Source organism: Lepidochelys kempii, chromosome 2 (assembly GCF_965140265.1).
Source record: "Lepidochelys kempii isolate rLepKem1 chromosome 2, rLepKem1.hap2, whole genome shotgun sequence".
Taxonomy (NCBI): Eukaryota; Metazoa; Chordata; order Testudines; family Cheloniidae; genus Lepidochelys; species Lepidochelys kempii.
Genome location: NC_133257.1, coordinates 124841828 through 124867381, shown reverse-complemented (window position 1 = coordinate 124867381; position 25554 = coordinate 124841828). Strand labels below are relative to the sequence as shown.

General features: G+C 40.7%; 1 long non-coding RNA gene across 1 annotated transcript; it reads right to left on the bottom strand.

The window, feature by feature from the left end:
• Positions 1–5508: 5508 nt before the first annotated feature.
• LOC140907089 (uncharacterized) lies at positions 5509–25149 on the bottom strand. Its single transcript, XR_012157366.1, has 3 exons — positions 25052–25149; positions 24886–24941; positions 5509–11087 (listed from the first exon to the last, which is right to left on the bottom strand). It is a non-coding gene; the product is annotated as an uncharacterized lncRNA (long non-coding RNA).
• Positions 25150–25554: the final 405 nt, after the last annotated feature.

Genomic DNA, 25554 nt, shown 5'->3' with positions numbered 1-25554 from the left:
AGTGAATCCAACACCATGTATCCTTGGGTCATAGTCAGGTTTCCCAGACCAATAGAAATGGTAATTTACTTCATCTAGTGATCCAATTTCCGAAAGCCTCATCTCGTTGAGGGCTGCAATATCAATGCCAAATTGATGTAGTTCCCTATCAATTATGGATGTTTTCCAAAGTTCATAGTCTTCCCATTCAAGGCTGGTTAACATAGTGTGAACGTTCCACCAAGCAATGATTAGTTTAGAGCCAGGAAAGAAGAAGGTGGAAGGAAGCTTTTTTATCCTACCTTTTCTAGGGCTTTCCCCAAATTGGGTCAAGCAGACCACCACTTAATAGGGCTGCTTGGACATCTGAGCCACTGCCAAACACCTGGGTCCTTTCCTACCAGAACGAGTGACCATCGAACACAGATCCTTGACACGTATGTGACGGGTTGGATCACAGAAACCCCCTTGTGACTGCCACCTGATGTGCCAAGACTACTTCTGCTCCTGCTTTCCTGCCCTGTCAGCTTAGGACTTCAGTGCCCTGCCTGGTTTGAGCCAGACCTGCTAGCCTGTTGCAAACCCAGACCCAGGGTCTGAACCATGTCCCCTAACAACTGTAGGCTTAACTGAAAGCAACTTAGGAAGTGTTCCTGCCTTTAATACTCAGATGCCAACTCCCAGTGGGCTCCAAACCCTAAATAAATCCGTTTTACCCTGTATAAAGCTTAACAGGGTAAACTCATAAATTGTTTGCACTCTATTACACTGATAGAGAGATATGCACAGCTGTTTGAGCCCCCAAGTATTAATACATACTCTGGGTTAATTAATAAGTAAAAAGTGATTTTATTAAACACAGAAAGTAGGATTTAAGTGGTTCCAAGTAGTAACAGACAGAACAAAGTGAATTACCAAGCAAAATAAAATAAAACATGCAAGTTTATGTCTAGTACTGAATACAGATAAAATACTGAATACAGATAAAAACCTCACCAATTCCAGTAAGCTTTCTTTTACAGACTACTCTCCTTCTAGTCTGGGTCCAACAATCACTCACACCCCCTGTCCTTTGTTCCAGTTTCCTTCAGGTATCTTTGGGGGTGGAGAGGCTCTCTCTCTTTAGCCAGCTGAAGACAAAATGGAGGGGTTTCCCAGGGGTTTAAATAGACAGCCTCTTGTAGTTGGAGACCCCCTCCTTTCTCCTATGCAAAGTCCAGCTACAAAATGGAGTTTTGGAGTCACCTGGGCAAGTCACATGTCCATGCATGACTGAGTTCCTTACCAGCCAAGCCACATTCCTGGGAAAGCCCAGATGTGGATTGGTGTCTCCTAGTTCATTGTTGGCTTAAGGGCTTCTTGATTGGGCACTTACTGAGAATAGTCTTTTCTCAGGAAGCTGACCAACGGCTTCACTAAAACTACTCAGAATCAAACAAGTATGCAGCCAATATTCATAACTTAGAATACAAAAAACGATACATGCATACAAATAGGATTAATAGATTCAGTAGATCACAACCTTTACAGAGATATGTTACATGGCATATGTAGCATAAAACACATTCTAGTTATGTCATATATACATTCTTAAGCATATTTCCATAAATCCTTATGGGGGGCACCGTTACAACATACGCCTAAGCAAAACAAAGAAGGAAAGGGTTGACCCTCCACCTTTTCTCTCGGTAGGAACTGTAGAACTCCAATGGCAAGACAAAGCTCAAGATGACGGGTATAGGCCTGCTATAATCGAGTTGAAGAAAATGCCCACCTTATCGCATCCTCAGTTGTAACTTTTTTAGATAAGTGTGGTCCCAATAGTGTGGGTACTGCTGGCCAACAAAATTCTGGCTCATCCACTTCTCTGGGGACATTTCCTTCACCCAGGGGGTTCTGCTTCCCCACTCTTTGCTACTGCCCAAATATGTTGGAGCTTCCCAAGGGGAGACAGGTTGTCATTTGCCATTGTGTTGCTGGCTGCACTGTCTACACATCCAGTGGAGAATCCCAGGATAAGGACCGGCGAGACCCTCATTGGGACAAACATATTTAGTTTGTCCCAATCAGGACTAGAATGTAGCCCTGTCTATGTGCCAATAGAAAGGTACTAAGTCATACACACACACACTCACCCCTTGGACCACTGCATGGGCTCTCCATACTTTAGGTCCAGGTGTGCAGGGGTAAGGGACGCTGAGTGTCTACTTTCTCCCTCATTCTGGTGCAGGTGGGCAGGAAGCGGGTGAAGAATGGGTGGAACTTTGGCTTTGCCACCAAGGCGCCAATGTACTAGGCAGCAGAGTTGAGCCTGCTTTGGTACAGGGGAAAAGCAATATTTTGTTACTGGTAGAACCCAGCAGCGATTTTCTATGTCATTGGAGCAAGGTGAGGAGCAGCAAGGAAAGTGCAGCTCTGCATATTAGGAATTTATGTGGTATTTCCAGCTCTCAAACTAGGAACTGCTAGAGTGGGACCTTGGTTTCTGAAAAGCCTTAAGAAAGAGTCTGCCCCCCCCCCTTTTCCTCCAAAAGATGCTGTTAGAAGGAAATATCTACCTTTTACCCCATGAAGACCTGGGCAAGGGAGCAGGGAGAAAGTGTGGACTGCCACATTATCTTGTCTGTGCAGACTATTTACACAACCCTATTTGCATCTTCATAAGCCTTTCAAAGATGTTATATTAACATGCTAGCAACTCACGAATTTTCTGACACAATGGCATTTCACTGGAAAATGCTGATATGGCAATACTGAAATATTTTGGTTTCAATGAACTTTCAACAAAACTCAGGCAGGGTTCTGATGGGAACCTGCCTGGTTCCCTGCCACCTGGTCTGATGGGCTGCTGGGGAACCTAGGCTTCCAAGGTCCACAGCTCTGGGGAACCCCATCATGAATACTGCCTTAAGATGAGGACACCAAGGATTGGAGGGCTTCTACTTGTAGAAGCCTTCTTCTTTGTGTCCATGGTCTGCCCCCAACCCCTCCAGGCTGCTCCCAACTCTGGGGGACTCCCTGGGTTGCCCCAAACTCCCTGGGGCAGCCTGGGGGTACCCAAGTCATCGGGGGCAGAACGGAGAGTCCCTCAGAGGTGGGGCAGCACAAAGAGTTACTGTTTGTTGTTTGAAACTTTTTTTAAAAAAAGTTCAATTTCCTTTCCCTGGGAAATTTGAAAGTGTCTAGTTTTCATTCCAAATTGGAACTATTTTTTTCCAAAATATTGGAATTTTCCCCAGAATGGGAATTCTGAGTTTTGACCAACTTAATTATTATTTAAATCAATTTAATCTTTCCAAAATTAAGTGCCCTTAGAAGGACTGGACAACACGATAGAAAGTCATCAGCAAAAAACCCCCAGGACATTACAATATTATCTACATAACTGATGAGAGACCATAGAGGCCAAGGGAAATCTAGATGCATTTAGAGTTGGGATTAAATAAAATAAAAATTGTTACAAATTTGAAACTGAACCTCATTTTGATATTTTAAAATGGACAGTTAACTTCTGAAAAGCTTAGGCCCTGATTGTGTCAAATCTTATCCAGGTGAGTAACTTTGTGAAGTCACTGGTTTTATTCACATGCACAGTTATCCATGTGGATTAGTCTTTACAGGACTGGGGCCTTCTTTCCCCCCTCTTCATTCTCTCATACTTCAGCAATTCCAGATGGAATGGGGAGCAATAGATTTTAGGTCAGGGACTACTCTTGTGTAATTTCCCAGACAGTCATTCAACCTCTTGGGGTTTCAAAAAGTTTCAGATCAACATGAAAAATTACTGGTATTTATCCAAAGCAAACTGAACCTTTTTCTCCTGAGACATATCTCGTGTTTGTGGGATATGATTGTTTGTTTTATGCTGAATTCAGGAGACTTGGGTTTGGAATCCTTATGGGTGTTCACCAGAGGAAAGACAGAACCACATCCCTTAGGCTCAAGGACATGAAATAATAGGTGAACCTCAAAAGGTTCAGAAGGTTCAGCTTGCTTTGGAGAAACACCTCACATTTCAGATGCTTTCCTTGGTCTATAGAACATTCCACCAGTCCTGGGGGTTCTGCGGCAGTGCCTTCTGTTTTTGCTTGGTAGGGGCCTGTTACTATATATATATATTTTCCCATTTGTACTATATGATGGTCTAACTCTAAGAAAACATCCCTTTCTTGAGCAGTGGAAAGGACAACATGAAAAAAAGTATGGTTTCATTTTAGTTGAGCCTGTGCTATCAGGGACTATGCCATTTGGGAGATAACCCTGTCTTTGTTCTTTGAGCTTCATCTGAAGAGGGCAAGATCACAGTATATTCTTGTGTGAGCTAAACTTGTGCAATCAGGGATTATATCATTGGGGAGCTGTCTGCCTGTCTCATTGGTACTTCACTGGAGCAGACTGAGGCAAAGTTACTGCCCTTAACAAATGTGTATATTTGGTTTTAGTTATTAAACTTGAGCTGGCATGTCAGAAGGACTTTGGAGATACTTGTTTTTGTTTTCTTCAGTGTTATAACATGTTAGGCACATCAAAATCATAGTGCCTGATTCTCCACTGTCTTTCATCTTATGGTGCCATTGCATCTGTGCAAAGCAGACTTGCAGCTTTAACGAAAGTCGAAAGGAGCAGTGGGTGATCAGCATCTTTTAAAACTAGACCCAGTTGGATCAAAATGCTGAGATTTTACCCCAGCTGTGCACTCCCTCTATCCAGGTGCAAGTAAATAAACAAAGTGCAAGATAGAAAGGAAACCAGGCCTACCTTGAAAAGCTACTGGAAGTGTTAGTGTTATGCACCCCTTCTTTCTATCTTAGAGCTAACCCCAAAGGGTTAGTCTAAAATACACTGGACAAGAGCATAAGTGTAGAACGCAACAATGAGTTAGAAATGGAAGAACTGATTCAGATTAAATAAGGCAGTTCTCAAGCAATTAACCAAAAAAAATTACCCAAATCTTTTTTGAGATTTTTAAAAGTTTGGTTAAACTAATTTGTCATTATTTTTCATTATTACGGGTCAGTATCCAAACAGAAATATCAAATTTCCAAGAGGCTGTACTTACAATATATTCAATCCAGTCAGAAGGAAGACATTTTAAAAGTTTCAAGAAAATAACCCTGTTCTCATTATATTTCCTCCCATATTTGCAGACCCAAGACATTTGGATAGATTGGATGAGCTTCTGTACTGTTTGGTGCTAACTGGCATATAACTGACACTGAATATTCTGAGGTTCTCATATTGCTCTTAATTAGACTAGTGGGAAACCAGACTTCCTGTTCCCGAGGAAATTGCAACATTTTGAAATTTATTTTTATTATGACTCAGAGTGAAAAGCTGAAATTTTGAATTTTTTGGAATGTGCACATTCCAAAAAATCCAAATTGTATTCCGAATGATCAAAATGTTTTGTTTCAATAATATCTAAAAATTACAATGGAACATAAATTATTAAATACAGTTTATATATTATATAATAAATGTAGGTTGTTGTTTTTTTTGAAGCAGAAAAGAATTTTATTTGTGTAACACTTACAAAGAATTACCAAAAATAATAAAGCAAAACTATGCAACAAACAAAAGCAGACGCAAGGTATAACACAGCAGCCTTCAGGAGGGAGAAGTGTTCAGGCTAGCCTGGGCCCAGAGCGGGGGGGGGCTTCCTCGACACTCGTGGTCTCCCACCCTCCTGAGTTTTTTTTTTTTTTTTTTGAAACAGAAAGAAAGTTTATTGGTAACGCTTACAGAATTACCAAAGAAAACAAAACAACTATGCAACAAAACAACGCAATCAGAAGGTATAACACAGCAGCTTTCAGGAGGGAGAAGTGTTCAGGCTAGCCTGGGCCCAGAGCGGGGGGGCTTCCTCGACACTCGTGGTCTTCCACCCTCCTGAGTTACCTGGTGGCCTAGAGCGGGGGGGCTTCCTCGACACTCGTGGTCTTCCACCCCCTCGAGTTACCCAGTGCCGCGCCCAGTTTCACTGATTATTCCTCTCCTGAGAGTGCCCGACAAGATGGGCACAGCTGCGGGGTGGGCGGGGGAGGAGAGTTGCTGGTACCCAGCATACCTGTGGCAGACTCCACAAAGAGATCAGGCTAACGCAGATCCACTTCTGAGTATTTAATTACCAAGGTGGCTGGGCAGCAGTTAATTAGCTAAGGAACACCTGAGTCTGATAAAGGATTATGAGGCCTCAGTCAAGAGGCTCCAGAACACAGAGAGGCAGTTACAGAAGAGAGGTACACCTCAGGAGAGCTGGTTAGAGAGCTAACCAGAAAAGGAGACCTAGGAAAGGTGATCCTGAAGGGAACAGATTTAGAAAGGGCTATGAGGACAAGGGCAAAGCCCTAGGAAAGCTCAATCCTAGGAAAAGGATCTTACCATGAAGCAGCAAAAGTTCTGTATCATTGGATCCAGAGCTGCAAAGTCCAGGAAAGAAACCCTTCCCTTGGAAGCCTGACTCCAGAGGAGGATCCCAGGTCAAGATGGCCTTACTGGTGAAGAGCCTGGATGAAAGAGAAGAAGGGATTTGGGTGGGGGCAGGCTGACTAAGATTAATCCTATTCCTCCCACACCCACACAGTAGGATGCGCAAGTTAAGACTTGTTGGCCTACTGTGTTTGGCCTTTGATGAAATAAACTAGACACCTGAAGGGGCACTGCTCACTGTATATAAGCATAACTGAATTTATTGATAACTCATAAGGGGAAACTGAGGCAGGGACACAACTGTGGTTCCAAGACAAGCCTCCAGGTGGAGCTCCAGGGGTAAGTGCTTGCCTGAACATGTCAAGTAAGCAACTTGACTGGCAAGTCCCACTCTTAACCTGGGGAGTGAGTGGGATTCTACACTATGCATCACATTCATTGAATATTTGATGATATGACTCATTTCAACCTCTGGGCAGAAACTAACATTTGTGAAATCTACAAATGCGGAAATGAGCTCTTTTTTTTAACTAAACTACTATAATTATACTATCTCTGGCTGATAATATAATAACCACACTTCAACTCCATTAGGAAAACCCTTTCATTGTAACATCAAGATTAAGTTAAACTAAGTCAGCTGCTACAGAGGTTTGATTAAAAAAAGAACCTGGAAAGTGCTGGAAAGAAGTGTAGAGTCACAGAGGAATTTGAGGTTGGTGGTTGTTGTTTTTGTTTCTGACATAAATAATTAGGAGGTTAACTTGGTTAGGTAACAGTCACAGTAAATGTGGTATCAATGCCACTATATAGGTGCTGGGGGAGAAAATCTTGTTCACAATGGCAGTATTTTAAGGTCCTACAGACTAGATATAGTTCTAATTATGAATAGCCCCTGCAAGGCCACTAAGGTGTAAGGAAGAAGCTTCTTCCAACCTCTTGTGGTCTGGGGAGTCGAGGGATGCCTCACTCCCATTCTGCTTCTGGATGCAGGACTCCAAAAAGGGGGGTGAGTTGGAGATAAGAACATGGCTTATGCTCCCTTCACCTCCTATCATTCAGCTGAGTGTGGCCAGTGCACTGGTGGGGAGCAATCTCTTCTATCCTAATAGAAAGAGAGGAGATTGCTTGCCCCTCACTCCCCACCTCCCACAACCATGCACCAGCTTGAAAGTAAGAGAGTACCTCTTGGGTTATGTCTGCGCTGCAGCGGGGAGCTTGTCTCCCAGCCTGGGTAGACAAACTCACAATAGCTCTGCTTGAGCTGTTGCACTAAAAATAGTTGTGTGGACAATGCAGCACTGGCAGAGGCTTGGGCTAGCCACTGAGGCCAATCCTGCCCAACCCCCTGGGTCTGAGTTAGTGTGAGTCTTTCTTCCCAGGCTGGGAGGCACACTCCTTGCTGCAGCATAGACATAACCCAAGAGTGCTCCTCCTAAGGCAATGCAGCTCCACAATGACCCTTGTGCAATGCTGTGGCTTAAACTCTGGCCACTCTACATTGTACTGAAGGTTTCGGGATGGTTCTGTAGACTCCTAAATGACTACATACATTGGGCCAGAGCGTTAGATAGTGTAAATGGGAATACTTCCACTGGCTTTAAGGAGCATACCAATTTACACCAACTGAGGATCTGGCCTGATGTTTTTAGACACTGTATCTCACCTCTCTTGTATCTCAAATAAATTCTCATCTGAGCTATAAAGTGCAGAAGAAATGTGGAATAACTGCTCAGTTCCTTCCTTATTGATTAGAAAGCTAAATACCAAAGGTGGGATACTGACCCCCACTCCAGCCCCTGTGTGCCACTCCAGTGCTGTGGGTATACACAGTTTGCAATGGGCTGCAGGGAAATTCCCCTTGTGATGTTGTATTGGGCTATAGGCAGGCCTGAGGAGAATGCTCTAATATAAAGTAGTCCCCAGAATAACTTAGGCTGTGTTGGGGGCTATTTTGAGTCCCAGACCAGGCCAAAAGGAAAAGTATTCAAAGGCAGGTGAAAGCCACGTTTGTGCTCTCCCTCTTCCCTGTTCCTTCCCTCCTGCACAACCCCCTGAACTGATTCTTCTCTGCTGTACTTTCTAAGGAACAGCACAGAATGTCCCCCTACAGATTGACAAACTTTTCAAGTGATTCTGATTATTTTCTGAAGTACAGTTGTGAAAAAAAAAAATCATACCCAAAAGAATAACTATTTAAGACTGTCTTCAGTTCTGTTTTGGGTGTGAAATGGCAGTTGTGTTAATGTTGCTTTGCAGTTTAAAAAAACCACAACAGCCTTGAGTTTTTATGACCAAGCACAGAATAGCACTGCTACAGACTAGGGACCGAGTGGCTAGGCAGCAGTTCTGCAGAAAAGGATCTAGGACAAGTGGACAAGAAGCTGGATATGAGTCAACAGTATGCCCTTGTTGCCAAGAAGTCTAACAGCATTTTGGGCTGTATAAGTAGGAGCATTGACAGCAGATCGAGGGACGTGATTATTCCGCTCTATTCAGCATTGGTGAGGCCTCGTCTGGAGTACTGTGTCCAGTTTTGGGCCCCACACTACAAGAAGGATGTGGAAAAATTGGAAAGAGTCCAGCGGAGGGCAACAAAAATGACTGGGGGGCTGAAGCACATGACTTATGAGGAGAGGCTGAGGGAACTGGGACTGTTTAGTCTGTGGAAGAGAAGAATGAGGGGGGATTTGATAGCTGCTTTCAACTACCTGAAAGAGTGGAGGGGGGTCCAAAGAGGATAGATCTAGACTGTTCTCAGTGGTAGCAGATGACAGAATGAGGAGTAATGGTCTCAAATTGCAATGTGGGAGGTTTAGGTTGGATATTAGTGTTGTACCAATAAAATAAAAAACCAGCAGGATCTTATTAAAGGGAAAAAGGCAAAATACCACATTTATTGTGAATACAGAAAGAATCATAGTAAGCAGTTAGTTATAGCTATAACATTCCATTCAATCTCATATTTATTCTCACATTCATTCATACAAACACACACACACACACACACACACACACACAGGTTCTGCAAGGTTGTTATCATAGTTACCAGCCTTAGAGTTGCTCATGCCAAGTCACTGGCCAGGTGGCCTGGACATGAGGAGGGAGCAGGGCCTTGTCAGATGCTCATCTGATGCTCCTGGAAGTTGGTTTGCAGAATCAGACCCCAAAGTTCTCACTTTTTAGAGTCTATTTTTATAGGAATTTCTTCCTATGCCAGTCTATGGGAATTGCTTCATCATGCTGTTGCTGAATCAATCAGCAGATAGCACATTCCTGACGGCTCCAAGATGTTATCTTGTTCTTTGGTTCTCCCATCCTTGAGGCTGTTGGGTGGATTCCAGTCTGCCCTCCGGGGGGGGGGGGGTCCTCTGGTTATTTCCACTTGACGCCTTCTTCAGCCGATGGACACTGGATTCTTAGGCTGGCACCTCCCTGATCATTCAGTTATTATCCACACCAAGCATCCACCACATACATCCTCTATCTCTATTTTAATCACAATGGTTAATACAACAAAAGGGTGGGGAGTCTCTGGGTGCTGTTTCTGTTGTTAGAGTATTGCTTTGAGTCTCTCTCTCTCTGTGAATTACTTTGAGAACAGACTCTGTCTTAGAATGTACTAACACAATTAGCAGCTTGCAAGTTTCACACATAGAGGGAGAGAAACAATACCAAAAACCAAGAGACCTCTTAATTAGTAATACCCTGGAATTTAAACTCTGGGGAATCAAACTCATTTGTGATTTTAATACAGAACTTCTTTAATATGATCCAACATAATCCCCCTTTTGACACTAAGATTTATAATCGTCAGTGTCACTTTCTATGTAGCCTATTCAAGAGAAAGTACTGTGAGGCAATTTGAGTTTGTGATTCCAATTCATGCCACATACATGATCCTGGTGATGTATCTTTACTACAAGGTTCTGGGGCAACAGGCAAGGTGAGGCACACCCACTTTTGAGGAGTCCATTCGGTACAACCTCTAGTGTCCAATAGCTTCCCTCCCTCCCCAGCTCACTGGCTCAAGGTCCAGGGTAGCCAAAAGGATCCCATGTGTAATATGGGGAGTGGGTTAACCTTCAATACCTTTGCCTCCAGGGACTGTTGGTGTGCAATTTTGACAACAATTTCTCCCATTAACAAGTCTGGTTTACAATAGTGGAAACATATTGCATCCATTCATATTGATAAGTGTCAAACAATGATCTCTTTCTTTTTTAACAAATGCATCAAACCCTTAATATTTCCCAATATGACCCAGAACATTTTGTGTTCCAAAGTAGCTAGTGCAAGTATCTGCATTTCAGTGCATCCCATAGCTATGGCTGTGTAGTTTCCTATTTCTAATATTTTTTTTTCTTATGGATAAGCCATGTGGTAGTATTAAGCCATTACTAAAGATTCCATTGGCCTTTTAGGTTACCCAGACCAATTTGGACCAAGTCTACATTGGCATGTACTTGTTTTTGTATCAGGCTGTCCTGTAGCTGGGACAGAAAGCTTAATTTATGTTTAAGTTCCTGCAGGTCTTCAGTATTTTTTTTTAAACACATAACAGTGCGAGCAACAACACAAAACACAAGACAAAACATAGAACACAGAACACAATTTCTATTGTGACAGTAGATTCATGGTATTGGGTTGCTTTTCAGCTGGCAGCTTTTCCTGATTTTCTGAAAGACAAAAAGAACATGTTTCTACCCCTTTTGGGGTGGCAGATTATTGCTTAAAATATTTCTTTTACAAATACCCTTGCTGATTGCAGGCAAAACAGAGAAATTGCCCCTATATTTTCCTGTTTTTGTTCTATAGGCAGGCCAGGTTTCAAAGGCTTTTATCTTTTAAGGGTTATGGGGAAATTATCCCACTGTTTAGTCATTAAATCCCTGAGTTTTCCTTCTTATACAGCAGACCAAGTTTATAATGTTTTTCCTGCTGTGTTAAGCTTTAAGTTTTATTTACAGGTAATAACTGAGAAGCATCATTACCATACGACCTTAAAGGATTTTTCCAAAAATCATACACACTATACGTTGTTACAGGGATACTTATTATCATTAAATTTATTAAAATTATCTTGTTATCCCATGCCTTTTATTTAGACAATTTGTTTGCTGACCAGGTATGTCCTTTATCTGCAGCTCCTTTGTGCTGCTAGTTCTTTCCTTCCTTTATCATTTAGGTAATTTGCATTTTCACAGAAACTTCCTGCTCTTGGATTTAAAGCCATCAGCAGCTCAGAGACTCTATCTTAAAAGGGACACAATCAACTTTCACCAGAGTTTTGATTACTTTTAACTTCTGCTTCCAAAACACACAGCAATCTGAAAAAGAAAACCCAACCTATTGTGGCTCCCTTTGGAGCCCTAATAGCATTTTAATTAAGTAGCATGGTATGTTTGCATTTCTTTTGCCCCTTCTACAATATACCCTGCACATGTTCTGGGGCAAATGCACATTCCTTCCGTAGTTTAACTTCTATAACATTATCCAGATCCATTTTTACATAAGGTGTCACTATTTCTTTTTTTGCTTACAGAGTTTTCATGTACCTTTATCAAAGTGACAGTCTGATTACTCAGAGCCATTTTAAGACTCAGTGTTTCTAACATTGCTCCTTTTTGTTTTGTGCACCTCACCCCTGCTGTTGCTTCAGAGAGGCACTGTCTTTTTTAATTTTTTTTTTTTACTACAACTCTCATCTGCTATTTTGTTACAAAAACAAACAAACAAAAAACAAACAAAAAGAATCCAAAAATTTTTTTTTTTATATTCTCCTGATTTTGACTGCCCTGCTGCAGCCACAACTTAAAAACATTTTAAATTTTGTAAAGCATTGAGTTACCTTTTAAGGGTTAAATGCCAAATCCCAAAGCCAAACAACACTAATTACCTGTGTCTAGCAAAAAGGTCTGTCAGTTTTGCAACTTTGAATTAAAGAGTCAAATGGATTTTTAGTGGCATTATTTAAAACAAAAACAAAACTAACTGGTCCTTAGAACTTTACATATTTACACACACACAGACAGATACATACACATTTCCTTTTCCTTAACATCCCTTCCACACTGCTCTGTTTTTTACATCTTACATTCCCTTTATACATTTGAGGCAGTTAAGTTCCAATAGAACCCTCTTATGTTCTTTTAGCAAATTTGACTAAATTGTCCAGTCAAATGATTTTAATCAGATAGTTTATTTTTGCCTGGCTAATTTACAGACATTCCTTTGGAAAAGGGCCCATTTTTCTTTCAGAATGGCTGCAAAGAAACCAAGAATGCTCTAACACTTTTCCTTTTTAACATTTTCGGTTAAAAGTTGTTTGGGTGAAATACAAAGTTTAACTGCTTAATTCCCTCCAGCCTCTGCAGAGTTAACTTTTTTTTTTTTTTTTTTACTCTCTTTTCTCTTTGTAATTATGCCTGGTGGTGCCGTACATAGGACTTTCTCCCCCTTTACCTGCCTCCCTCCAGCCTCTGCAGAGTTAACTTTTTCACTCTTTTTGTATTCCTGGAGTGCCTCTTTCACTATTTTCAGCTGGCTTTGGATATTTGTAGCCAGCACCTTCCAATTGTCTGCTCCCTTTTCCATTTGTGCCTTTTCCTCTTTACATGAAGACAAGCGGAGGGAAGAATCCTTACATGCCTCCCACAACAACCAAATTGCTGCTGCATCTCTTTTGGCAGCACTAGAAGGTTTGTATATGAGGATATACTGAGCCAATCTATCCTCTAGGTCCAAAATAGTGCAGACATCAGCTAGGCCTTGTTTAGTCCAAGGACTGTGCCCAAATTTTTGAAGGATTTGTTTAAAAGGTGTAATTTCTTTAACAAAAGGTGAGGTTGGAGTTCCTTCTGACTCCATTCCTCCCTCTAGTACTGGCTTACCCTGTTTTCTTTTAAACATCTTAACATGGATATTTCAATCTCTTTGTCACTGCTGGTATTACTTAGCAAGTGACACAGCCTAGATTCTGAAATCATAGCTTAATCTATGCGTTTTTCCCCTGCTACCTTCCCGGAGGCCAGCAGGTCCCCTGCTACCTTCTCGGAGGCCAGCAGGTCCGGTTAACCTGTTCTTCCCTGCTACCTTCTCGGAGGCCAGCAGGTCTGGTTTAATCTGTTTTTCCTGCTACCTTCTCGGAGGCCAGCAGGTCCCCTGCTACCTTCTCGGAGGCCAGCAGGTCCCCTGCTACCTTCTCGGAGGCCAGCAGGTCTGGTTTAATCTGTTTTCCCTACTACCTTCTCGGAGGCCAGCAGGTCCCCTGCTACCTTCTCGGAGGCCAGCAGGTCTGGTTTAATCTGTTTTTCCTGCTACCTTCTCGGAGGCCAGCAGGTCCCCTGCTACCTTCTCGGAGGCCAGCAGGTCTGGTTTAATCTGTTTTCCCTACTACCTTCTCGGAGGCCAGCAGGTCCCCTGCTACCTTCTCGGAGGCCAGCAGGTCTGGTTTAATCTGTTTTTCCTGCTACCTTCTCGGAGGCCAGCAGGTCCCCTGCTACCTTCTCGGAGGCCAGCAGGTCTGGTTTAATCTGTTTTTCCTGCTACCTTCTCGGAGGCCAGCAGGTCCCCTGCTACCTTCTTCGAGGCCAGCAGGTCTGGTTAACCTAATAGAAATGCCTAGCTCACTAGAGCTGGCGGTGTGCACACCAATATTTACAATAACTGAGGTTTTTTACCAATATTCCCCCTTTCGCAATTCTCCACCAAAATGTTGTACCAATAAAATAAAAAACCAGCAGGATCTTATTAAAGGGAAAAAGGCAAAATACCACATTTATTGTGAATACAGAAAGAATCATAGTAAGCAGTTAGTTATAGCTATAACATTCCATTCAATCTCATATTTATTCTCACATTCATTCATACACACACACACACACACACACACACACACACACACAGGTTCTGCAAGGTTGTTATCATAGTTACCAGCCTTAGAGTTGCTCATGCCAAGTCACTGGCCAGGTGGCCTGGACATGAGGAGGGAGCAGGGCCTTGTCAGATGCTCATCTGATGCTCCTGGAAGTTGGTTTGCAGAATCAGACCCCAAAGTTCTCACTTTTTAGAGTCTATTTTTATAGGAATTTCTTCCTATGCCAGTCTGTGGGAATTGCTTCATCATGCTGTTGCTGAATCAATCAGCAGATAGCACATTCCTGACGGCTCCAAGATGTTATCTTGTTCTTTGGTTCTCCCATCCTTGAGGCTGTTGGGTGGATTCCAGTCTGCCCTCCGGGGGGGGGGGGTCCTCTGGTTATTTCCACTTGACACCTTCTTCAGCCGATGGACACTGGATTCTTAGGCTGGCACCTCCCTGATCATTCAGTTATTATCCACACCAAGCATCCACCACATACATCCTCTATCTCTATTTTAATCACAATGGTTAATACAACAAAAAGGTGGGGAGTCTCTGGGTGCTGTTTCTGTTGTTAGAGTATTGCTTTGAGTCTCTCTCTCTCTGTGAATTGCTTTGAGAACAGACTCTGTCTTAGAATGTACTAACACAATTAGCAGCTTGCAAGTTTCACACATAGAGGGAGAGAAACAATACCAAAAACCAAGAGACCTCTTAATTAGTAATACCCTGGAATTTAAACTCTGGGGAATCAAACTCATTTGTGATTTTAATACAGAACTTCTTTAATATGATCCAACATTAGGAAAAAAAACTTTCTCACTAGGAGGGTGGTGAAGCACTGGAATGGGTTACCTAGGGAGGTGGTGGATTCTCCTTCCTTAGAGGTTTTTAAGGTCAGGCTTGACAAATCCCTGGCTGGGATGATTTAGTTGTGGATTGGTCCTGCTTTGAGTAGGGGGTTGGACTAGATGACCTCCCGAGGTCCCTTCCAACCCTGATATTCTATGATTCTATGATTGCCTGAGCATGAATGTCATTGTTGATGGCATTCCCCACTGAGCAGAGGGGCCAGCGCAAGTGCACTATTTCAGCATAGTTTTGAGGACTTAAGTGGTGCTTAGGCCTTCTGTATGGGTCCTCCACACTCAGGTGAATTTCACTCTCTTGATGGCTATGCCCACTGTGTGTTGGGAGTCACTCTTTAGGAAGTCACCCCCATATATATATATATATATTTCCTCCCATAACCCCCTTGTTTCTTCCTGCCCTGGTTCTCTTTCTTTTTCCAACATGTCTGGAAGGAAGGTTCAGGGCATATACACAAAATGGTGCCATTTCCTCATATAGTTGTTTGTGTTTTACCCAGTTTTGTGGTTATCTGTCTTGTTACTGCACTTCTTCTCACTTTAGGTTCTTTCTTCCCCTCTGGATATAAAGACACAGCTTTCTAACTGCCATTGCCTTTCCCACTCTCATTTAGTTGTCCCTATATTTAGGGATTTTTGTTTGTTTTGTAGCTTAGATTGCTTTTCTGTTTTCTTTGTCACCTTACACATTTGGAGTTACAGTGCTTCAAAACCACTTAGATTTTTTTTCAAGCTTATGTTTGATGTTGTGTGTCCTCTGACTTGGAACTTTTATAGGTTTGAGTTTTGAATCTTTGCAGGACTTTTTTTTATTTCTCTATATCACCTTTTCTCTTGTTCCATTTACAACTGCCCTCCTCGTTGGACTTCATGTCTCATCTTGCCATATTCAGTTTTTCTCCTGCCAATCTACATATCTTCTTTCATCTCACTTACTTTGTTTGCTCATTAAGGTTGAACTCACCTGCCATTATATTCAGATCTAAAAATACCATGTCGGCAGTTTCACTAGCTCAAATAAAAAATATATAAAGGTTTACAATTATCATGCATTTAGAACAAAGTCTGATCATCTGATCAACAGCTGCAACCAAGAAGAAACTTATTACCACAGTAAAATATTGTATTACTATAAGTAATTATATTCCTAGATGTATTACTAATACCAACTTCACAGAGGGACTGTGAAGACCAATTCATTAAAGCTATTTGAAATCCTTGGGTTTTATATATATTGTATATGACAAATTGTAATTGTCATAACAGAATAGACCAAATGTCCACATACTCCTTAAAGCCTGCCTCTGGATGGGTTCTAAGCAGTGGAGATCAAAGCCGAGATCTGTGAATCTTAATATGTGAGCTTCTACTGTCTTAAAAAAAAAAATCCATGTTGCTTAGCCAAGGCTGTACCATCAATCTTAGATATCCTAGTCACCACTAGAGGGGGACAGAGTGCCACACCAAGTGGGCCTGGTTTTCACTCCAGGAGTAAGGTACATGTACTATACTGGAGTCAGATGAATTTTGAACCAATGAAAGTGTTTGTAAAAAGTGTTTCTTTGGGTTGAAATGTTCCAGATTTTTGATGGGAAAAAATAAACAAACAAAAATTGTTTGTTTTTATTTCAGTTTTTCTTTACAAATTTTCAGTTTGGGATTTTGGTTTCTTATTAATAAATAAAAAATGGGACATACAGAAAAATGTAATTAAAAAAACCTGAAAAAAATATATTTTTGACCAGCTCCACCCTTTATTTCTGTTTTACAGATAAGAAAACTGAGGCACAGAAATCAAGTAACTTGCCCAAGATCACATAAGAAGTCTGTTGCACAGTGAGGAATAGTTCCCCAGTCTCTTGGTTCTCAGACTTAACCGCAAGACTGTATTTCCTCTGCTGAAGTATGTTTGAATAATATGTTTGTTCCACCTAATGGAGTCTTCCCATTCATTTTGATATATTGCCATAGAGGAAATTTGGGCTAAGCAACCAAGTCAGACTTATAGTGCATGTGTCCATTATTATTTTAAAATGTGATTTTAAAATGTGCTGAACTCCTGCTATTACAAAAGCACTGGACATTGAATTCTTATATTCATCCATGGGCTTAGTGCAGCCTGCAGGCAGTTTCAGTACATCTCTATTCCGCTCATGATTCAAATCTGATCTATAGAGATTGTCTTCTTTCTTTCAGTGAGAGATAATTCAATCTACACTGTTGAGCTGGACAGAGAAATGTGGTCAGTTACGTATGGAATTTTGTGCTATTCAATTCTGTCCACTAGGGAATTGGATAAAACTACAAATTTCAATCCCTTTAGAAATCTATAACACCTCAAAAATTGGCCTGGAGTCCAAAGCTTCATACAACAAGCTAAACTAGCTCACTCCTCTATTGCAAACAGTTTGCATTGGTGAGTGTTAATACATTTATTTATATAAAGACAAGGGGTCAGATCCTCTGCAGGTGTAAATTGGCATAATTCCAATGATCTCACAGTGCATGGAGATACCACCAACGTCCAGTCTGCTACTAGTTTATTGTTCTTTATGTGTTCAGAACTCATACGTTTCTGTTGGTTTGCAGATTGTCTCTGTTCTTATTGTAGCAACTGTGCAGGGTCTGGATTTTTTTTTTTTTGACAATTTTTATAGAAAAGTAGAAGATGGATTGTTTAATATTTTTCTCCTCTTATGGATGTTATAGCAACCAAAAAAGAGAGAGAACTAGGTAGAGACATATCGTTGGGATAAGGAGTATCAAATGTCTGCTTTGGTCATTGTGTTTTAACTACAAACAAACCAGGCCTCTTGTTACACTCAGCTGTGGCATCGATAAATGAATACATTCCTGGGTAAATGCAACTGAACCTAGAAACTTCTGATCAGAATGGAAGAGAAAGTCTGTTGTCAAAATGAAAAGCAAGAAAGAAAACCCTTTCCTCTGCTGAACAATTAATGCCTCTACAATCAGTAACCAAGAGACAGTTGCAAATGACAGATTAAAGTAAATTACTAGACCCTGACCAAAAACAAAGTTAAACTTTCACCTTTCATGCACAACCCCCCTTACATGCAAGTGTTTGGCTTGAGTCAGATGTTTCATGGTTCAGCCCAAGGGTATGCATTGTAGCTCTTTCTTCTTTAATTATTGTAGTATCCGTTTAATGATTCTGTGAATAAGAAAGCTTTTGTCTTGCTTATCTTCCCCAAGATAACTGGCATATTGTCTTCCTTCTCCTGTTTATCCTAAGCAGAAAAGGGGGGACTTCATGTGTAAAGTGCATGACACTTTCCTTCTTTGATCTGATTCCAGTGTACAGAACTAGTTAGGATGGAAGTGAAACCACTCAAGTGCACTGTACTAACCAAATAACAGCTTCAGCTTCTGCAGATGGGGGTGGGGGGTGGGGGAAGAGGGTGAATCAATAGACTTTTTAGTTTTCATTGTTCTCCTCCATCTTTGCCATTTAAATCTAGTTGTTGCTTTTTTCTTATCTTCCAAATATTATGAGCATCTCATATTTTGAGATTACTTCCTGAAAACTCAAGTTTCTTTGTGCTGGCTGTGAACATTCTCTCTTTCAATCAGCCAAAGCTTTTTAATGTTTAATGCACCCAATTGCATGTGTTTTGGGAGCAGCTCAGGAATCTTGTACAAATCCTCATTTTCACCAGTGGTACAATTTTATTTTATTTATTTACTTGGTGTTCCTTTAAGGAGATTGACATGACAAACCATTTAAATATAATATCAGGTGAGTGACTCCTTGTGAGGAAAAAGAAAATTTAAAAATGTGGAAAATACCATATCATATATACAGGGTAGAGAGAGCAGAGATGCTGATTTGCCTCTGTTACAACACTTTTTTTTTTTTTTAAATTGCTGGGAAAACATAAGGTTTTGTAAAACAGCAGTAACTTTAAGATCTTGGTCTGTGCAGTCATGATATCTGAGTAATTTTTCAGCCATATTGTCTAGCAGTTCATTTTTGTCCAGTACAAATGGGCAATAGGATTTGTACACTTAGAAATATATATATAGTTTTTATTAAACTAAAACTAGAGATGGGCCTGAGGAAATACCTCAGACTTGAGCACCCCAGATCCAAATTTAGTATAACAAACTGTGGCCACATACAGACATTATGGTGGATAGATTAGCGGGGATCAGAACCAAGACCTTCAGCATGAAAAGCAACATCTACAATGTTAGCTAAAGCAGCACTTCTTTAGCTCTCTAGAAAGTATAGGTTCTTATAGTCATTGGGCCTAGCCACTACATGGAAACATGATGCAGTGTGTTAAGCTGGCATATTACTTAAGCATTTTAGGCCACCTCTAAGTCATTTGCTGTAGATGAAATGAATTTACAGAAAACTTATGCTGAGCATCATGACATGATGCATTTGAACGTAAGAAAACATTTTTCTCCTTTTGAATTAAATATTTTTTCTCAAAAATAAACCACAAATAAGACAATTCATATGCTGATATTTGTATATATGTGCAGGGAGTAAATAGAAAAAAAAATAAAGAAAGCACAAATACATAAGGGGAAAAGTAAGGTAAAACTAGAATTGTCTGAAATGTTCCCCATAAAGCTCAAAACTCACATAGTTTCAGGTATCTTCATAAACTCAAACAATGGTTGTCAAAAGATTTACTACAATTTGCATACATTTTGATGAACCTGAGCTAATTTATGGTTTTGCAACAAAGGCACAGAAAATACATTGGTTTTTGTACAGTTTCTCAGTGTGAAAGTTGGTCATTTTGACTGAGTTTTGATTCAAGGCTTTAGGTTAACTTCATCTTGAAATTCAAAACAAAGCCTGGGGTTGCAAACCCATTCAGACTGCAATCAAAGAGCGGTTGAAACAAACTCCCAGAGAGTGAAACTGTTGAGCGGCATGTAGTTCTCCTTAAAACCCAACCAGAGGAGAAAGGGAAAAGAAACAATGGGTTTGTGGGTATAAATGCTGTCTGGCCAATTTGAGGTGCTTTATTTCTAAGCAATGGCCTTGATCCTGCAAAGAAAGTGCTTTGAAGCAAACGAAGGTCTGTGTGGGCAGAGGGATCTGCTCACAGGTATGAGATTGCATGATTTGAGTCAAAACTACTATACCACAGGACATTCAATATTAGATCAGAAAATTAGCTCCTGTGCCCTGAGTCGAAGCCCTATCTCCAACCTCATTCTTCTCCCATTTCTCCATTTAGCTGCCTTTCCTATAGGAATGATTGAGAGTATTTGCATAGTTACTATGCAAGGTACTAGTCAGCATGACTGAGGGAGGCAGAATATGGCATCAGCATTATACCTTTGATCAGAGGTATGTGGAACACAGGCCAATAGCCAGGTGAAGAAAGTGTGGGTTATACACAGGAGGGCTTGGGGTCCTCCCCGGGAAAATTCTGAAGCGTCAAAAGCAAGGTCCTAACTTTAGAATATGTAGACCATGATTTTCATCTAATAAAGCCAAAAACCAAAAGGGAAAGCCTGTCTGATTTTCATTTGGATTTCTAGAATAACACAGCAAATAAATTACCATGCATCAAAAAGCCTGGGCTAGCAAAAGCAGTCGTGTCATTCTCAGATACACAAAAAAGACAGTGTTCTCCCTTGGCAATATAGTGGTAGCCTGCACAGCCGAACAACAGTTATTTCCCTTGATGGGTTCCAGTAACATTCCCAACCTCAGACTTGCCCTTTTAAGGGCCTTCATTTTCCTAACCTGTCTAAAGGGTTTGGCCCTTTAAATTTGGCAGATCCCAGCAGCTGCAGCCCTAAAGTGGCCATTTTGCAACTGGCTGCTGCTTGCTGCATCTTCCTCTTTCCCTTTCCAGTTAGGTAAGTATTCTTATCACCATATTTTCCCCTTTCCTATGCTGAAGGAACGTGGTAGCTCTTATTCCTTCAAATATTAAAGAGAGTTGATAGTATTGTGTAGTTCTGTGATTGGGGGATGCTATAGTATGCTGTTTCCTGTAGTAATGACATAGGCTTGTTACTAGCACTGTAAATGGCTTGTGGGTGTCTCCCTTGTCAGGAGATACTACATTGCTACTAACATGTTACCACTGTAGCTGTGTGGCACTTTCCCTTCATTTTATGTTTGTAGGGAGGCGTACTGGATGAGAAGAGTTCAGTCCCTGAGTATGGGATGAAAAAGCGTAATATATTTGCTGTGGTTAGCACATACAGAAGAGACCTTGCTCACTGCCTACTCTTGCGCCCATTGAAATCAATGGCAGAACTTGAGTGGTGCCAGATCAAGCCCTTGGAGAGCTGGTAAATGCAACCTAATATGTGCCAACTTTTCAAATGGAAAGTAGGAATGATCTCCAAAATACAGAAGTAGCTGTGAATGGTGAGAGCATGTCTCCCCTTTGCTATCTACCTTCTTTTTGTCTGCAATTGGGAAATTCGTTTCCTCATTCCCTTCCTCCCTCCCCCTCCCCAAAAAAAATAGCCAAACAGGCACTACATCTTAGATTTAAAATGTTGCAAATCCTCTTATCCACCCACGCTCCCAAAAGGGGGAAAAAACTTTTTATACCTAATAGTAACAAATAGTCTTGTCCTCCTGGTAACTTTATTTTTTCCTACTTTCTCTTCTTATCCTCTGCTTTTCTCTTCATTTCTTGCTGCATCTTCATTAATTTTTGGTTTCTGATTTTCCTTACATTAACTTCTCAATAATTTTTGAGCGCATGTAGAAAGAGATTAATAAAACTGGGACTTTTCAGCTTGGAAAAGAGACAACTAAGGGGGATACGACTGAGGTTTATAAAATCATGACTGGTGTGGAGAAAGTAAATAAGGAAGTGTTATTTACTCATAATACAAGAACTAGGGGGCACAAAGTGAAATTAATAGGCAGCAGGTTTGAAACAAACAAAAGGAAGTATTTCTTCACACAACACACAGTCAATCTGTGGAACTCTTTGCCAGAGCATGTTGTGAAGGCCAAGACACTAACAGGGTTCAAAAAAGAACTAGATACATTCATGGAGGAGAGGTCCATCAATGGCTATTAGCCAGGGATGGTGTCCCTAGCCTCTGTTTGGCAAAAGCTGGGAATGAGCGACAGGGAATGGATCAGTCGATGATTACCTGTTCTGTTAATTCCCTCTGGGGCACCTGGCATTGGCCACCCTTGGAAGACAGAATACTGGGGTGGATAGAGCTTTGGCCTGACCCAGTATGGCTGTTCTTGTGTGTGTGTGTTTATATATATATATATATTTACACACACACAGAGAGAGAGAGACTGTGTGTGTGTGTGTGTGTATATATACGTATGTATATACACTCAGACACACACACATGCACGCAGACACACATTCTCTTTCTCATCTTCATGTCTAACACCATTGGTTAGACTCCCTCTCCACACTAAATACAACCTTCTGTGCTGTTGAATCTATTGGTAATGGGGTAACATTAGGGGACCTACTTACCTCAAACTATGGGTGCTGAGAGTGTTTAGGTGGGTGAGTGCATTAAAACAATTTTGAGGGTTTCACTTCTCAAATGCTAGTTTGGGTTATTAGACAACTGTACGACTTTAGTTGCTCATCTTCTACCCATAATTGCCATCAGGTGATCCAGACTGCTTTCTTGTTCAGATAACTAATCCATAATACAGGGAATCATGCCCAATAATTGAAAAATATATACTAAGGACAAATTGCTATTTGCCTTACTCAGGTTGGCTTTAAACTTTCAGAAACCAGAAAGGGCAGTGTCTGGTTTGATGGTAAAGTATCAGACTTAAACCCTAAGAAATTAAATGTAGAAATAACCTCTTAGGTCATTCTGTCTATTGCTAGCACAGTTAGTAGTTCCCTATAAAATAGGGAGGTAGTAGGTAGTTCCCTATAAAATATTCTTAAGTGTTTACTTTTTTCCCTATAAAATATTCTTAAGTGTTTACTAGTCTACTTTTAAATACTTGAGAAATTGAGTTTTTACCCTATGTTGAGGATGACTGTTGTAGAATAATTTGCTACTGTGTTTCAATTTGTATTGCACCTTTCAGAAGATTCAGAATGCTTTACACAGTTACAAAATACAACTAAATACATAGAGATCGTTCAGTTTCACTCACCACTGGAATATAGTCAGCTGTGGAGAGGATGAGGCAATGGACTTCACTGTTAGGAGACAGGTCCTGAAAGCTACAGTTCTACATTGGTTTGTTTCATTACATGGGACAATCAGAATATTCCTTCTCCCTCCTGGCTTTTTTTTTTTTTTTAACTCTTCAGATACTTGCAAAAATATAGAACACTTAAGCAATAAAAAAGGGGTGGGACTGGGAAGAGAGAGGAAAAATTCTTAAGGTTTGGATGAATAAATAAACTTTTGAAACTTAGCTAAAGTTTTCAGAATTTATACATTTTATACAACATCAATCAGAAGAGTAACTATGGTATTCCTGAAGACCAGGACCATTCAGTGCAATAAATATATGAAGAATACTGGGATTCCTGAGAATTGCAGCGGTTCTGTTTTATGTTTAACAGGGGCTGGGTTTTAGCAATGACATTTAACCTGTGGACTCAGTAAAAAGGTTAAATATTTGTTAACCAATTCTTTGAGGTTGCTTTTGTACTTGGCACTTCGCTGGATTAAATCCTTAGACAGTTACAGAGCCAATGGGAAAATATTGTCCCTTTATTAACAGAGAAATGTTTCAGTATCTATCAAAAACTACAATCTACTTATTATACACATCAGAGCTCAAAATTAGCTCAGATCACTGAGCCTAAAGTTCTTAGCACTATGGAGTCCTTTAAAATGACCTAAGTACACTCAGTTAAAATGGTCCTGTGTTAAGCTGTTCTGTGGCCAGAACATAACATAACACCATCAACACTGTGAGATCTTCCAGCCACAAGTCATTTGCTTCTAAAGGAAACAGCAAGACACAAAAACATCCCATTACAAGATCAGCATGAAAATCACATTCAATCTCCCAGCACATACAGATTACATGAAGGTTACCAAAGTGCATGTTATCATTTTCCATATGCAAGGAGCAGTCATATACATTTGTTTTGAATTACTTTTCTTTTAGATTATGGGGGGAAAGGGAGGACAAAAGTCGCGTACTGAGAGAGCACAGTGTGCGTCGTCTTTGTAACTTTCTGCATCATTTTCCCTTACAAAATGGAAGCAGGCAGATATGAGGTACATACTTAAATATGCTATAGTTTATAGAATAGTAGCTGATGGCAAACAGGTGGACAGATTTGTGATTTTTTTGTAGTGGAATGTTTCTGCTATTTAAAGTACTTATATTATGGTAGTACCTGAACACCTCTTAATCTTTACTGTATTTATTTTCACAACCCTTCATAGGTAGAGCAGTGCTGTTACCCCCATTTTACAGATATGGAACTGAGGCACAAAGAGACTAAGTGACTTACCCAAGGTCACACAGGAGGCCTAAGGCAGAGTACGGAATTGAATAGGCCCCTTGAATTCCAGGCTAGCACCCTAAACACTAGATCATCCCTTCTCTCTCTGGTATTTTTCTTGTAATGGTTTTATAATGGAAAATAGTTCAGTGTACATTCACAGGTGGGTTATACACTGAAGAGTTTAAATCCCTTGGATTAAGTGTGTAACTATTTCTGCCACAAGTTACAGTTACAGCTGGAGTGCAAAGAATATCCTGTGGAAGAAAAATTTGTCTTGCTATTTTACAAAAATTCACCATGTACCTACCTGTAAATCTGCAGCAGCTGCAAGAGATACCTTTCCTTGTTGAGTCACTCTCTCTCCTTTTTTAAAAAAAGTTTGTGTGTGTATGAATGCAGAGCTTATGAAAAGGAGGAAATAATAACACTAGTTTAAGCCAGCCATAGTACTGGCACTGTGTAAACTTCCTTACCCAGCTGTGCCTGTATACTTCAATCCTCATCTGCACAGCCTCCTGCTATTCTAGTCTTGAACATATGTTGGGAAGAATCAGCCAACTGTGGAGGTTTTGTGATATCTTCAAATGAAAGCTAACATGAGAGACCACCAAACGCCTTACATTCTGGTGATCAAATGAAAATGCAAGTGCATTAACCTTTATCCCCACCATACTGTGTGGGTGCTGCCTTCCTCATATCTGAGATCATAAACTGCTCAGGAAAGCAGGCAAAGAGGAAAATCCTGAGAAGCAATCTTTTGGATAGTATTGCTCAATATTGGGCACACTGCCAACATAATGGTATTCACAGCCCATGTGCCATTGTCGTGTTCAGAAACAGCTGTAAACACTCTAACAGAAGTGGGGGCATGTGAAAACAAGTGACATTTCTTTGAATGTCAGTGATATTTCAGAAACAATGTTAAACCAAACTGATGTGGTTTACAATGGAATGCAGGTGTGACACATGGCTAGAA